Below are 12,520 nucleotides of genomic sequence, written 5' to 3'. Positions count from 1 at the left end.
GGCAATATTTCAAAAGGTGGGTCCCAATGAATGCTCTATCAGAAATGAGCCATGTAGTCCCATGACATGGTGGCATCCTACTAAGAATGTATGTGCTAAAAACTGTGAATCTACCGAAGGTCGCTATGTCACGACTAGAAAATCTTTGCACCTTGTTGGTAGCGATGTAGTGACTTGCCTAAAAAATATGAAATACGACAAAGTATAAAAGACATGATGTCACAATATGGATTAAAATAGTAATATATGTGCTAGATTGACAGAAGTTCCCATGTCATCAAGAATGTGGACCCATGCCCAAGTTAGATCTTAGATGAACAATGATGATCATTGTATCAAGGGTAGATCAACGATTTTCACCAAGTTATTATAAGAAATTACCCTCTATTTACTCAACGCAACTTGGCAACTGAGGGACCTGCCACAATTTATGTAACTAAAGTATAATTTCCTCACCTTTAGATCAAGATCTATGGTTATCACATAGTCACTATGGAGAAGTGATCAAAGTTTAAGGGTAGCAACACAGTGAGTAAAGAAAATGGAGAGGGGCCCCACCCCAATTGTATTAAATGATGAATTAAATGTCCTCCACTTGATCATGATGAGATCAATGGCTATCACTATCTTGCCTAAGCGATATGCTTACTCTTTATGCATAATGAGATAGCAACATAGTGACACGTGTTCTTGAGGACTAGTGGGTCTAGTTTGAAATGCCAATAGTGAAAGAAAGGTACATCTAGAGACTTTTCATTGGTTTGACTTCTAGTGTGCTAAGAAGAAGATGAGTCAGCCTTGTTTTCACTCCTAGCTCAAAGGATTTTCTGAGATCAATGATGCAAATTTGAAAAGGGAAGGTGGTGCTGCTCTTTTTCCCTTACAATTCATTTATGAGGTATGAAGGCTTCACGTGTGAGAAAAAATAGAGTATATTGTAGAGGATCTCATCATTTTCATCTTATGTGAACAAGGATTCAAGATTTCTAGGTAGGAGAAATTACTAAGAATATTATGTCAAGCTTGAGTAAAAGGTGAAGTAGCTTCCCCATTATTCGCGAGACAATTGTAGAATTATAGAGAAAATAAGCAGAAGATCAAGTAAGTTCCTATATACAATAATCTCTGTAGCATTTTAATTTCTATGAATTATAGTCAAAATGCCTCAAAAGAAGGTTTTCTTAGGGAGAGAGGACTATTTAGCTAGAAATATTCATTATGACTTGTTTGAATTACTCCCTGAATCTACCAATAAGACTGTGCAAGTTAAGAAGTTAACTTCCTTAAACCCTAGGCTAAAAATTGTGGATAGCCTATATAATAAGGGGAACCGGGTCAAGGACACCAAAACATCCCAAACTAGTCTTGTTTTACTCAAGAAATGGTTTTCAAAAAGGAATCTGTTCTCCCCACATGCCAATATTTGGAATTTTGATTTGGGAAAGTTAGTGTTTCCTAGTGTTTTTATGGATTATGACTTGCTTGAAGCCATTGCAAAAAATTATGACCAAGTATTTAGAGTAGTAAGAAGAACTAATGGTGTGCCTTTGGTTACAGTTAGTCCTGAAGAGATTAGAGAGGTATTTCATCCGGAGCCTTTAACAAATTATCATGTGCCTATTAATTTACAAGAATTAGAGAAAGAGTATATATTAAAGAAAAATGTAATTAGGGGAGGTGCACTAAGGGCCCATATTGGCACAATTGGGAATTTTCCAGTAATTATACCTACCTCTAGGGAACCTTTCAAGAAAGAGTTTTTTACTTCTCGGGTTGTAGAGGCATACAAGACATTATCCTGAGTTTTTAGTGAGGATAAATAGAATTTCATTCATATCAGTCTTATGTATATGATTGTTTAGATTGCTTCCTTTGGTATAGATGTTATTTTTTATTTTTCCTCTTATTTAGCTAAAGAAATTCATACTAGTCTGGTAGGAATTGTGAAGGGCAAAGTGGAAAAAACTTTTTACCATTATTCTTTGTTGATGCACATGTTCTTATTTAAAAGAGTGACATATTTTGGTAAAGAAATGGAATTGAATAGAGAGCGAGATGCAGAAGCATTGCCAGTCCAATTATCGAGTGCAGATATGACCTAGGATATAGAGAATGCTAGCTTTGTCAAGTTTGTTAGGTATTTTGCTTCAAAGTTGAGATGCCTCATATTAAGCGATAATCCTAGAGTCCCTAAGGAACTAATGAGTCTCATTAGGCCTATGGATAATCCTATTGGTTTGAGAGTTTCCCACAATTGGGAAGATATTATCCCATACTCTATTTCTACTATCTTTAGAATTTATGGTTTTAAAGGAAGCCCTCATGTGCTACCTTACCAGGTACCTTTAAAAGGTACAAATGGTTGAAGTTTTATGACAATTAGGAGGATTAGAAGAAACTTATTTGTTGAAAAGGTAGAGGGGGTCAATCTTCCCTACTTGTACTATAGCCCATCAATTTGTAATCACTAAAGCGGGTTGGCTTTTCTTATATAAAATTTTGGATTAGTACCAAATGGTTGTTTTCCATCCCCATTTTTGTGATACTGAGGAATTTAACAACTTGGTTTTTAGGCATAGAATCAAACTAGGAAACATAAAACATGACTCATATTACCCTAAGGACATAATAAGAAATGAGCTCTCATTGCAGGAGTAGGAAACCAAGAAGGAAAAATGTACTCTAAGGTTTTGGAATTCATACACTATTTTGATGAGGATTATGGTCCTCTGAATAATGCTACTATAGAGGTAGATAAAATAAATAAGCTCATAAATACTTTTCCTAAAATAATGGAAGCCATGAGTGAAAAGAAACAACTATTTATTGATTCATACCCAGATAAGGCCAGGGAAGTCATGAGTAGGTTGGCATTCACTCCTAATGTAGGAGCTTTTGATTGTCCAAAAGAGGTCAAGTTATACAATAATCCAAAATAAAAAGGCTATTGTTGATAAAGGAAAACAAATAATGGGATCCACCAGTGATGTCCTGGAAGAGAGACCCAATGAGCCTTACCCTAAAAGGCAAAGAATAATAAAGGAACAAGATCCTCATGTTGAGGAATATTCTCCTACAAAATCCCCTTTGCAAATTAGAGAGGAGAAACTCACTGGGGTCACAAGGAGGAGTCTTTACTACTCAAGCAAAATTGGATGAAGAAAACTCTCAAGTGCCCACTATGCCAAGCCTTGAATTGAAAGTAGTAGATTACAAAGTTAGGCAATTGGACCCTATCATAGAGCAAGCTAGTCATCAATTTTTATCAAATGATAGCTTTGTTAAATCTAGAGATTTCCACCAATTTGCATGGCAGGACAATATGGGAAAATTTGAAGAGAAGTGTAATAAGTTAAGAATAGAGCATCCAAGAATGGATGAAACTACCTTGCAGAATTAGGTAAAAGAAGAAATGATGCAAAAGTTTCAGAATATAAGCCCTAAAGAAGAGAGGTAGATGGTAAAAGCATCAAACATTTTATTGCTACCCAATTGGGACATGGTTGATGCTTTGGATTTTAATTCTATTTCAAATAAATTGGATTTTCAAGACCAAAATAAAAAGGAATTCCAAGGCACTAAATTTAGTGAAGAACAAGTTGCCTTAGTCATTTGGTCATTAAGGAAGGGATCACAAGCTACCTCATCACATCTAGATGAATCTGGACTAGTGGAAAATATTATTGTAAGAAGAGTAGTTGATACTTCCCATGTGCAGGCTATACACATGAATGTAGGAACATCTCAGTTTGTTTTGGCTACTGCTGAAAAGGAAGAAAAGACTATGTTTGAATTGCAAAGTAAATATGAGACAATTTTGGAAGCATACAATAAAGAGGTCCAAAAGAGGATTGAGCTAGAAAATAAAGTGATGGGAAGGTCTTCTAAACCAAGGATCAAATATCCTCACCCTCCAGTGGAACCTTTTAAATCCACTCAACTTATAGAAATTTTAGGTACACCACAAAGGCTTGAGTACTATATAGCTAAAGAATTTGAATAACAAAAGAGCACGGGCAAGTTGTCGGCATTATATCTAGAGCTAATTGTACAGTATGAAGAAAAATAAAGGAAGGCTCTCATGTATTTGGAAAATAAAATTGAATGGCCATTATTTTATGATCAACTAACCAGGGTAATAAACATATAGGATGAAATGAAAGCAAATGATGCAGCTTTGAAGCCTATTATGAATAAGTGGGGAAAGGAAACAATGAGGAAAGAAATGACATTTTTGTGTTACTCTATCATAAGGTCTTCACATGATCAAATTGAAAAGACCTATGATATTGTTAATGATCTTCCAAGATTTGATAATAAAAGGGTTCACCTATAAAGAATAATAGTTGGCTACTTAAATAAGTATAAGAGCTAGAAGCTTTATCTATTCCTTCATGCCCTAGATAGAAAGAATAAATTGAAAAGTAAAGATCAATGGGCTAAAGAACTAGATGATTTATTCTATCTAAGGATGAATAAAATCATCAATGAAATAGGGCATCCTTGGTGGGCCAGCATGACAGAAGAATTGGTGAAAGTCCAGTTACTCTTTGATTCTTTGAAGCAAGAATTTGATAGTATTGATGAGGAGGCTAAGTATATACTTAGAAACAAAAGTCATGTTTTGCAACTCAACTAGCCAAATGATACACTTTTCAACACATGGATGGTAGATATTGCTTCTAGTGAATAGTTTAAAGAGGTAGAAATAGATGATGATGAGGTACAAGATGACAAGGTGCAGATTATTGACACAATAACATGATATCTGAGAAATGAAGAAGATAAAGGTCACGAATCAGTTTAAGCTATAGGTTCAAAGGCCCAAGATGTGGACATGATAGAAGAACAATCAAAAGTAAAAGTTTCTTTGTCTATTTAGAATGAAAATAGTGAAAATTCATGAGTAGAAATTGATTTGCAAGCACCACAACAAGATTCATCATTGGCTAGCTTAGTAGTTGCATATTCCAAAGATTCAAAATAGTGGTGGCAAATCAAAGAGCTAGTAGCTTGTAATGATGTAACAAAAATGGGACCTACCAAAGAATATCTTGATGTTTTAGCTTTCTATTACACTAAGTTTTGTCTTTTATGGGGTGTATTTGTCTTTTGTTTGGAAGGACAATTGTCCTTTTCTCTGAGCCTGAAGCTTGTTGCATCTCACACTATATAAGGGATATCCCAAGGCTAGAGAAAGGGTCTAAATACTTGTATATTTTTCAACTTTCAAGGAATGTAAAATTGGTCTAGTTATATGTAGTTGTTTTGAGTTTACTTCCAATTTTGTACTCTCTAATGATATAAAGAAATGATAGAATCAACAAGATATTATGGGCTTTTCACTAAGGTTCTTTTGGTTATTGTATTAGTCATCTAAAAGGATAATACAAAAGGGTATTTACACTACATTTGTTTCATCAACTTCTATCTCCATTTTATGAGTTTGTTTACTTTGAAGTCATTTAAACAAGATTTAATTGATTGAATGTAGTCTGGATGGATTGTATGCTGGTTCTATTATTTCTTTTAATTCAAGGAATTATATAAATGCTTCAGTAAATTGATGGGGTTTATGAGTTTATAAAAGGGATATTTTATAAGAATAGAAATGGGTGATTACAATTGATAGATTCACTTACAAGTTATTTATACTAGATCTCTTGGCAATAGTTAACCTTCTTGCCCAATGGATAAGGCACTGGTCACATAAATCAGAAATGGTTGAGAGTAAATTCTACCTCTACATTTCAAATCAATTATAAATTCAAAATCATTTTCATTCCATTTTCATCAAGGTTATAATGTTGGTTAGCACTTGTTTATATCCTTTTTCTGAGTCTTAGTTAGTTGCTATTTCTAGAAATATTTGTAAACTTAAGGGTAATTGTGACCAAATCTGCTTATGAGGGATGTGTATGAATCAGAGAATATCAAAAAATGGATAAATTGTGTATGTGTCTAGGATAGAAGATGAGAATTAGAATGAAACTAAATTAATTCTCACATAGCAATATCCTTGTGAATCATCCCCTAGGTATATCCACCTTGGTTTTGCAGAACCTAAAGAGTAGAAAACCATTCTTGGTTTTGTTTAAGTTGGATCCAAGTGGTTTGCACATGTAATTGTCAAGAGGAAGTAGCTAATCCTTAGATTATGTGAGTATTATCACTCTAGTATTGGGTATTTTTTTTCTCTATAGTTTCAAACACCAACAAAATAGTGACTCTGATGGGGATAACACTTAGTGTTGTCATAAACTAGTATATCTATGTCTCCCTTGGTTAGAGTCTAAGGTAGGCATTTCACGTGAATTTTCTTGTGGACTTGGGGATTATATGTATTTTGCCTAAGACTAGTAGTAAAAAAATTGTCATTTATTTTGTAATTGTTCCGATTCTGATAGCGTGGGTGGTGACTCATAAGGTTTTAACCAGTGTCAATAATTGGAAGTTTATTGTCTCAAATTATGACAAATAAAAAGAACACCCAGGAAAATGTGAAGAAATACGTAGAAATTAAATTACAAACTAATCTCCCTCCTAGGGGAAGACAGAATTGGGTTGTGAAAGGATATCAGATGAAGAAAGGTAGTTATTCCAAAGAGAAAATGGCAAGGAATGATAATACTTACATTTCTACCATTGAAAAAGAACCCTTCTCCAAAGGCCCTAGATCTCATCTAGGTTTATTTGATGATGATTTCTATAATACTCCTAAAATGATATGTTAGGAGACAGTTGTGCAACCACATGCACTTAGTTTGGATGATAGAAATAGTAATAATCTTTTCTAGCATAGTATGAACCCTTTCATGTCATATTATTCTCCTAAAAAAGTAAGACCTAAACACTTAGAACCTAAGAGTTTCAATGATGAGAAGACATCTAGTTCTGAGCTTACTATCCCTGATCCTGATGAGAATGAAATCTTGAGAATATAGCTTGCTGAGAAAGAGGCTATTGATAGGAGATTTCAAAAGGAAAGGGAAGAAAAGATCATGAAAACTTATGAAGAAAAGCAAGAATTACTTAGGAGAATTATGCCTTAAAAAGAAAAATGAGATAGCAACTAGTGCTTGGCAACCTAAAATTGTGGGTCAAGTTGAATAGCTTAAGATACAAGAGAAAAAGTTGTTGGAAACTCAAATAATGAATCTAGCATGACCTATAGTATAGTAGATTAAGAACTATAGTGCTCTAGAAGTTGGAAATAATAAAGTAAAAGATGTAGAGCCTGTTGTGGGTGCTAAGGATAAAGGAAAATAGAAGGAGGTTGGTGATAAGATTTAGCAACCAACAAAGATTGTCCAAATCCATGATTCCATGTCACCTTCTAATATTGAATTGGAAAAGAAAAGGAAAGAAAACGATACTTTAGCTAAGAAATTGGAAATGGCAGAAAATGAGGTAGCCATAGCTGAGATGAACAATAAGATTAAATTCTTGGAAAATGCTAAGAAGTGGTCTATAGTTATGCCTAAGGATGATATTGATGGTGAACTTGATGATGCAAATCAAAATACCACTAAGGTACCTATTTATTTCTTATCTTCTTTTTTATAGAAAGTAGATCTAAATAAGTCTGTTGGTGATGCTAGTACTAGTAATTCCAAGGATAATGCTAAGAGAAATGTTGGGATCATCCTAAAATTGATTTGCAAAGAAGACTTGTCCAGTTAGAAGGTTATACGTAGATAGGTTTTGATGGAATCCTTGGTTTCCCTAACCCCATCCCACAAGAAATGAGAAAAGGTTGCCTAAGTTTGTTGGGAACAATGCTATTACATGTGAGGATCATTTAAGGATTTTTCTAGATATGATGAGTGATTATGAGGTTGAAGCTGAAGATGTCATAATAAAGTTATTTGTTAGTCATTAATTGAAGATGCTAGAGAATGGTTCAACAGACTTCCTAAATTATCCATTATGGATTAGAAAGACATTGAATATTGTTTCAAAGAGTAATATGGTGATAAGAAAAAATAGAGCTACATTTGGAGTGAATTCAATAACATCAAGAGGTTACCTAATGAGACTGTCACTAAATTCAATACTAGATTTTAGAAGAGAATGTACAAGCTAATGTAGGCCATGCAAATTGATGACAAGGTATGTCTAATCATTTATCTAAATGCTTTTGATGGTAAAATGCCATACCAGCTTAGGGATAAGGAACCTAGGACTTTAAGGGATGCTTTTAGAATTGCTATAAATGTAGAAAATAATTTGAGGATCTCAAGCAGATTAGAAAGTAAAAGAGACGACCCTAGGTTGTTTGGTAATAAGGGAAATAAAAAGGAGGATCACAAAAGAATAGGTGGAAAAAAGCAAGAACCTAGTGAGATAAGCCAAGTTCTAAATGTTATAAAGAGCCTAAATCTACCTTAGATAAAGAATGATAGAAATCCCACTGACAATAGGATCCGTTATCAATCAAATTTCAATAGATAGAATAGGTTGCAAAATTTTTCCTACAACACTAACTAGAAATATGGTCAGCCTAGTGTTCCTTCCCCTAAGAACAACAACAACAAGGTGACCCCTAATCCTTTATCAAAAAACCTCCATAAATTTGGTAGATGATCTCGAGTTCACTACTAAGCCTACATGGTGCTTTGTATGCCAACTACCCCATGCTCTTGAATCTTATGCAGTAGCCTTGTCCTTCCTAGGAAATCAAATAGTAGTAGAAAATTATCATGAACATGAAGAAAACAATTATGATGTAGGATGTTATATGTTTAAATCACATTATCCTAACTATGAAGGTTATGACAGAGGTGTAAGTGAGCAGAGGTAGTTTTAGAATGGCATACAACAGTAAGTATTTTCTAATGAGAGTGATGTTGAAGACAATGTGTGTAATTTGATAAATGCCAAGGAAGAAGTGACACTAAGGAAGCCTTCTAGGGGAGAGATTTATCAAATTACTACTAATATGACAACTTAGGTTCGGACTAGAAACATGGCTCACAAAGATGGAAGTGATAAGGTAGATAGTATCTTCATAAAAGGAATTGATTCTAAAAAGGGGAAAGTCATGAAACATAAAGAAGTCTCTCCTATGAAGGTTAAATTTACCAATAAAAAGTGGGAACCAAAGAAGGGGGGTAATCCTAAGGATTTAGAGCTCTCAAATAATGTTCCTAAAAGGTTGGATGAGAGGATATCAAAGATGATCACTAGACCAGATAAGAATCATCAAAATGCTCTAAACATTTTGGATAAATATGATGAAAAAAGGAACATGATTTTTGATAATCCCTCAGATTCTTCTATAGATATGCTTACTATTTTATCATAGATTACTATGAAGGCTCCTTTATCTAAACTATTAAGGATCCCTAAACACCAAAATAAGGCCATAGCATGGTTGAGAAACACTTATATAAGGGTAAGAAAAGATTGTAATGAAAGTCATGATCTTAAGGAAGGGAATAAAGAAATGGTGAAAGAAAAAGAAGTTAAAGTAGTTGTGTCTCAAATTCCTCGGATTTTTTCAGATAACACTATGAATGTTGAGGAAGTGTAGAGTCATTTTTCTTGAGTATCTTAGTGAATGGTAAAACATTAAGAAATTTCATGATTGATTCTGGTGCTTCCAATATTGTTATGCCTTTTGAGATAATGAAGCAATTGGGTTTGAAGGTTGATACTACTCAAGGAAGATGTTGCTATGGATAAAAGAGAAGTGATAGTCATAGGTACTATCAATGCCTTACCCTATAGATTGATAGCCTATCCAAACAAAGAACTTACTATGAGTGTGTTGGTTGTTGACATTCCACCCTAGTATTTTATGTTATTATCTAGAAAGTGGAGTGCTGCTATGGGAGGAAGCTTACAATGTGATCTATCATTTGCAAATTTTAACATTGATGAAAATTTGGTAAAAATAAATAGAGAACCTAAGAGCATATATATGATAGAAAAGGAAATAGAGGATGATATGAAAAACTTTGTGGATACAAATTTCAATGCATTTTGAGCTAAGGTTTTGACTTTGAAGAAAGGTAAGCATAAGTAATAGATGGAAGTAGAAGCTAACACAAAAATAGATTAAGGAGATTTCTAGACCATGTTCTTTGATGGTGCTTGCTGCAAAGATGGAGTAGGTGCAGGTATTTTATTGATTTCTCCTACTAGGGTAACATACAAATTTTTTATTACATTGAGTTTCTTTTGTACTAATAACATAGTATAATATGAGGCTTTGTTGTTAGGACTTAACTGGCTCATAAGCATGGGATAAAATATTTACATGTTATAGGAGATTTTGAATTGGTTGTATGCCAAGTAAGAAATTCTTATGTGTTAAAGAATAAAAGGTTAAAACAATACAGAAATTTTGTATGGGACATGATTGAATGTTTTGATGCATTTAGAATAGTTTGAAAGGGTAGAACTAACAATAAGATGGTATATTTGCTAGAAAATATAGTAATAAATTTGATGACATTACATTTTCTAGTATATCTAAAATTGAGACTCAAAATAGGCCCTTTGTTCCTGATAATGTCTAGAATTGGCAAGTATTTGAGGATGATAAAGATATTTTAAGATTTTTGAATTGTGAAAATATGTTGTTAGGACAAGAGATTAATTGTGCAACCTATGTAGAAAATATAAATGGAAAAGATATTGTTTTTGGGCAAGACGTTGTGCAATTAAATACAAACAAAATTCCAAACTAGCTAGTTGTTTTAGAAACTATTTTTGACAACCAAGACAGATTCCAAATGGATACTAGTGAATATAATGCTAAAGACCTGGAGGAGGTAAATTTAGGAACTGAACAAGTGCCTAAGAAGGTATATATTGGCAAGAAGTTATCTCCTAAGATAAGGCAAGGCTTGATGGATCTATTAAGAAATATAGACATGTGTTTGCATAGTCATATGATGATGTATAGGCTTATAGAGAAGATCTTTTTCAACATGGAATACCTTTGAAACTAGATGCTAAATCTTTTAGGTAGAAACAAAGGCCCATAAATACAAATTTGGCTCCTAAAATGAAAGATGAACTAATCAAATTAGGAGATGCAAGGATCATAAAGCCTATTAAGCATTCTTCTTGGGTGTCCAATTTAGTCCCTGTCAGGAAGAAAAATGGTGACATATGGTTGTGTGTTCATTTCAGGAATCTTAACATATGTTCATTAAAGGATAACTATGTTTTGCCAAATATGGAGGCTATATTGCATAGGGTCACTGGTTCAGAACTTATGTCTATGATGGATGGATTTTAAGGCTATAATCAAGTGGTTGTTAAGGAATCAAAATAATTTAAGACTACTTTCACCACTCCATGGGGTACTTATGTGTATGTTAGGATGCCTTGTGGGCTTACTAATGTTGGGGCTACTTTTCAATGTGCAATGTATGTAGCTTTTTCTGATATTATTGATAAATTCTTAGCTGTATATTAGGATGATATAACTACTTATTCCAAGGATGAGAATGACCATTGAATGCATCTAGAAATGGTATTTATTAGAGCCCTTAAGTATGGTATCTCTTTAAAACCTATAAAGTAAAATTTTTCTATTACCAAAGAAAATTTGTTAGGTCATATAGTTGGCAAGCATGGAGTGAGGATTGACCCTGAAAGGGTAGAAGAAATAAACAAGATTTAGAAGCCTAAGAGTGTTAAGGGAATTTAGTTCTTTTTTGGACAAATCAACTTTGTCAAAAGATTTGTGACTAATTTTGCAGAAATTAGTAGGCCTATATCAAGAATGTTAAAGAAAGGATCTAAGATAAAATGGGATGGGGAGGCTAGCATTGCATTCCAGAAGATTAAATAAGCTATTAAGGATGTTCCTATTCTTAGAGCACAAAATTATGACAAGCCAATACATATATTTTCTTTTGCCTCATTTCACACTATTTCTACAGTATTGTTATAGAAAAATGAAGACGGTTATGAATAGCCCATTGCATTTTTTAGAAAATCATTGTAGACAACAAAACGCAAATATGATATTCAAAATAGGCATATGCACTAGTGAAAGGGGTGAAGGCTTTTAGGTGTTACTTAATGGGAGCTACTATCATTTTTTTTGTCCCTACTACTATTGTAAAGGATATTTTTCCACAAAAAGAGGTATCTCATAGGAGATGTAGGTGGATTAACAAAATGCAAGAATTTAATATTAATATTTAGATCACCAAACTTGTTAGAGGGCAAGGCTTGGCTAAGTTGATGATAGAAGCCAATTTAGAGGCAAACCAAGTTAACCAACTTGATGATAGTTGCATGGATAATCTTTGTGATATAGGTATTTTTGATTGGTATAAAGATGTGATCTATTACTTGTAGAACATGAAATCTCCACTAGGATTAACAAACAACCAAAAAAGATCCTTGAAGTTGCAAGCTATAAGATATGTTATAGTGTAGGGGAAATTGTGGTGGAAGAATATTGAGGGGGAACTTTTGAAATGTGTAGATGAAATTGAGTTTAAAAGGATCTTAAGAGACATGCATGAAAGTGTGTGTGGAGGTCACTACA

The sequence above is a fragment of the Cupressus sempervirens genome, chromosome 4 (genome assembly GCF_028749045.1).
Source record: "Cupressus sempervirens isolate cs-2001-9-10 chromosome 4, ASM2874904v1, whole genome shotgun sequence".
Taxonomy (NCBI): Eukaryota; Viridiplantae; Streptophyta; class Pinopsida; order Cupressales; family Cupressaceae; genus Cupressus; species Cupressus sempervirens.
Note: the sequence above shows the minus strand (reverse complement) of the source record.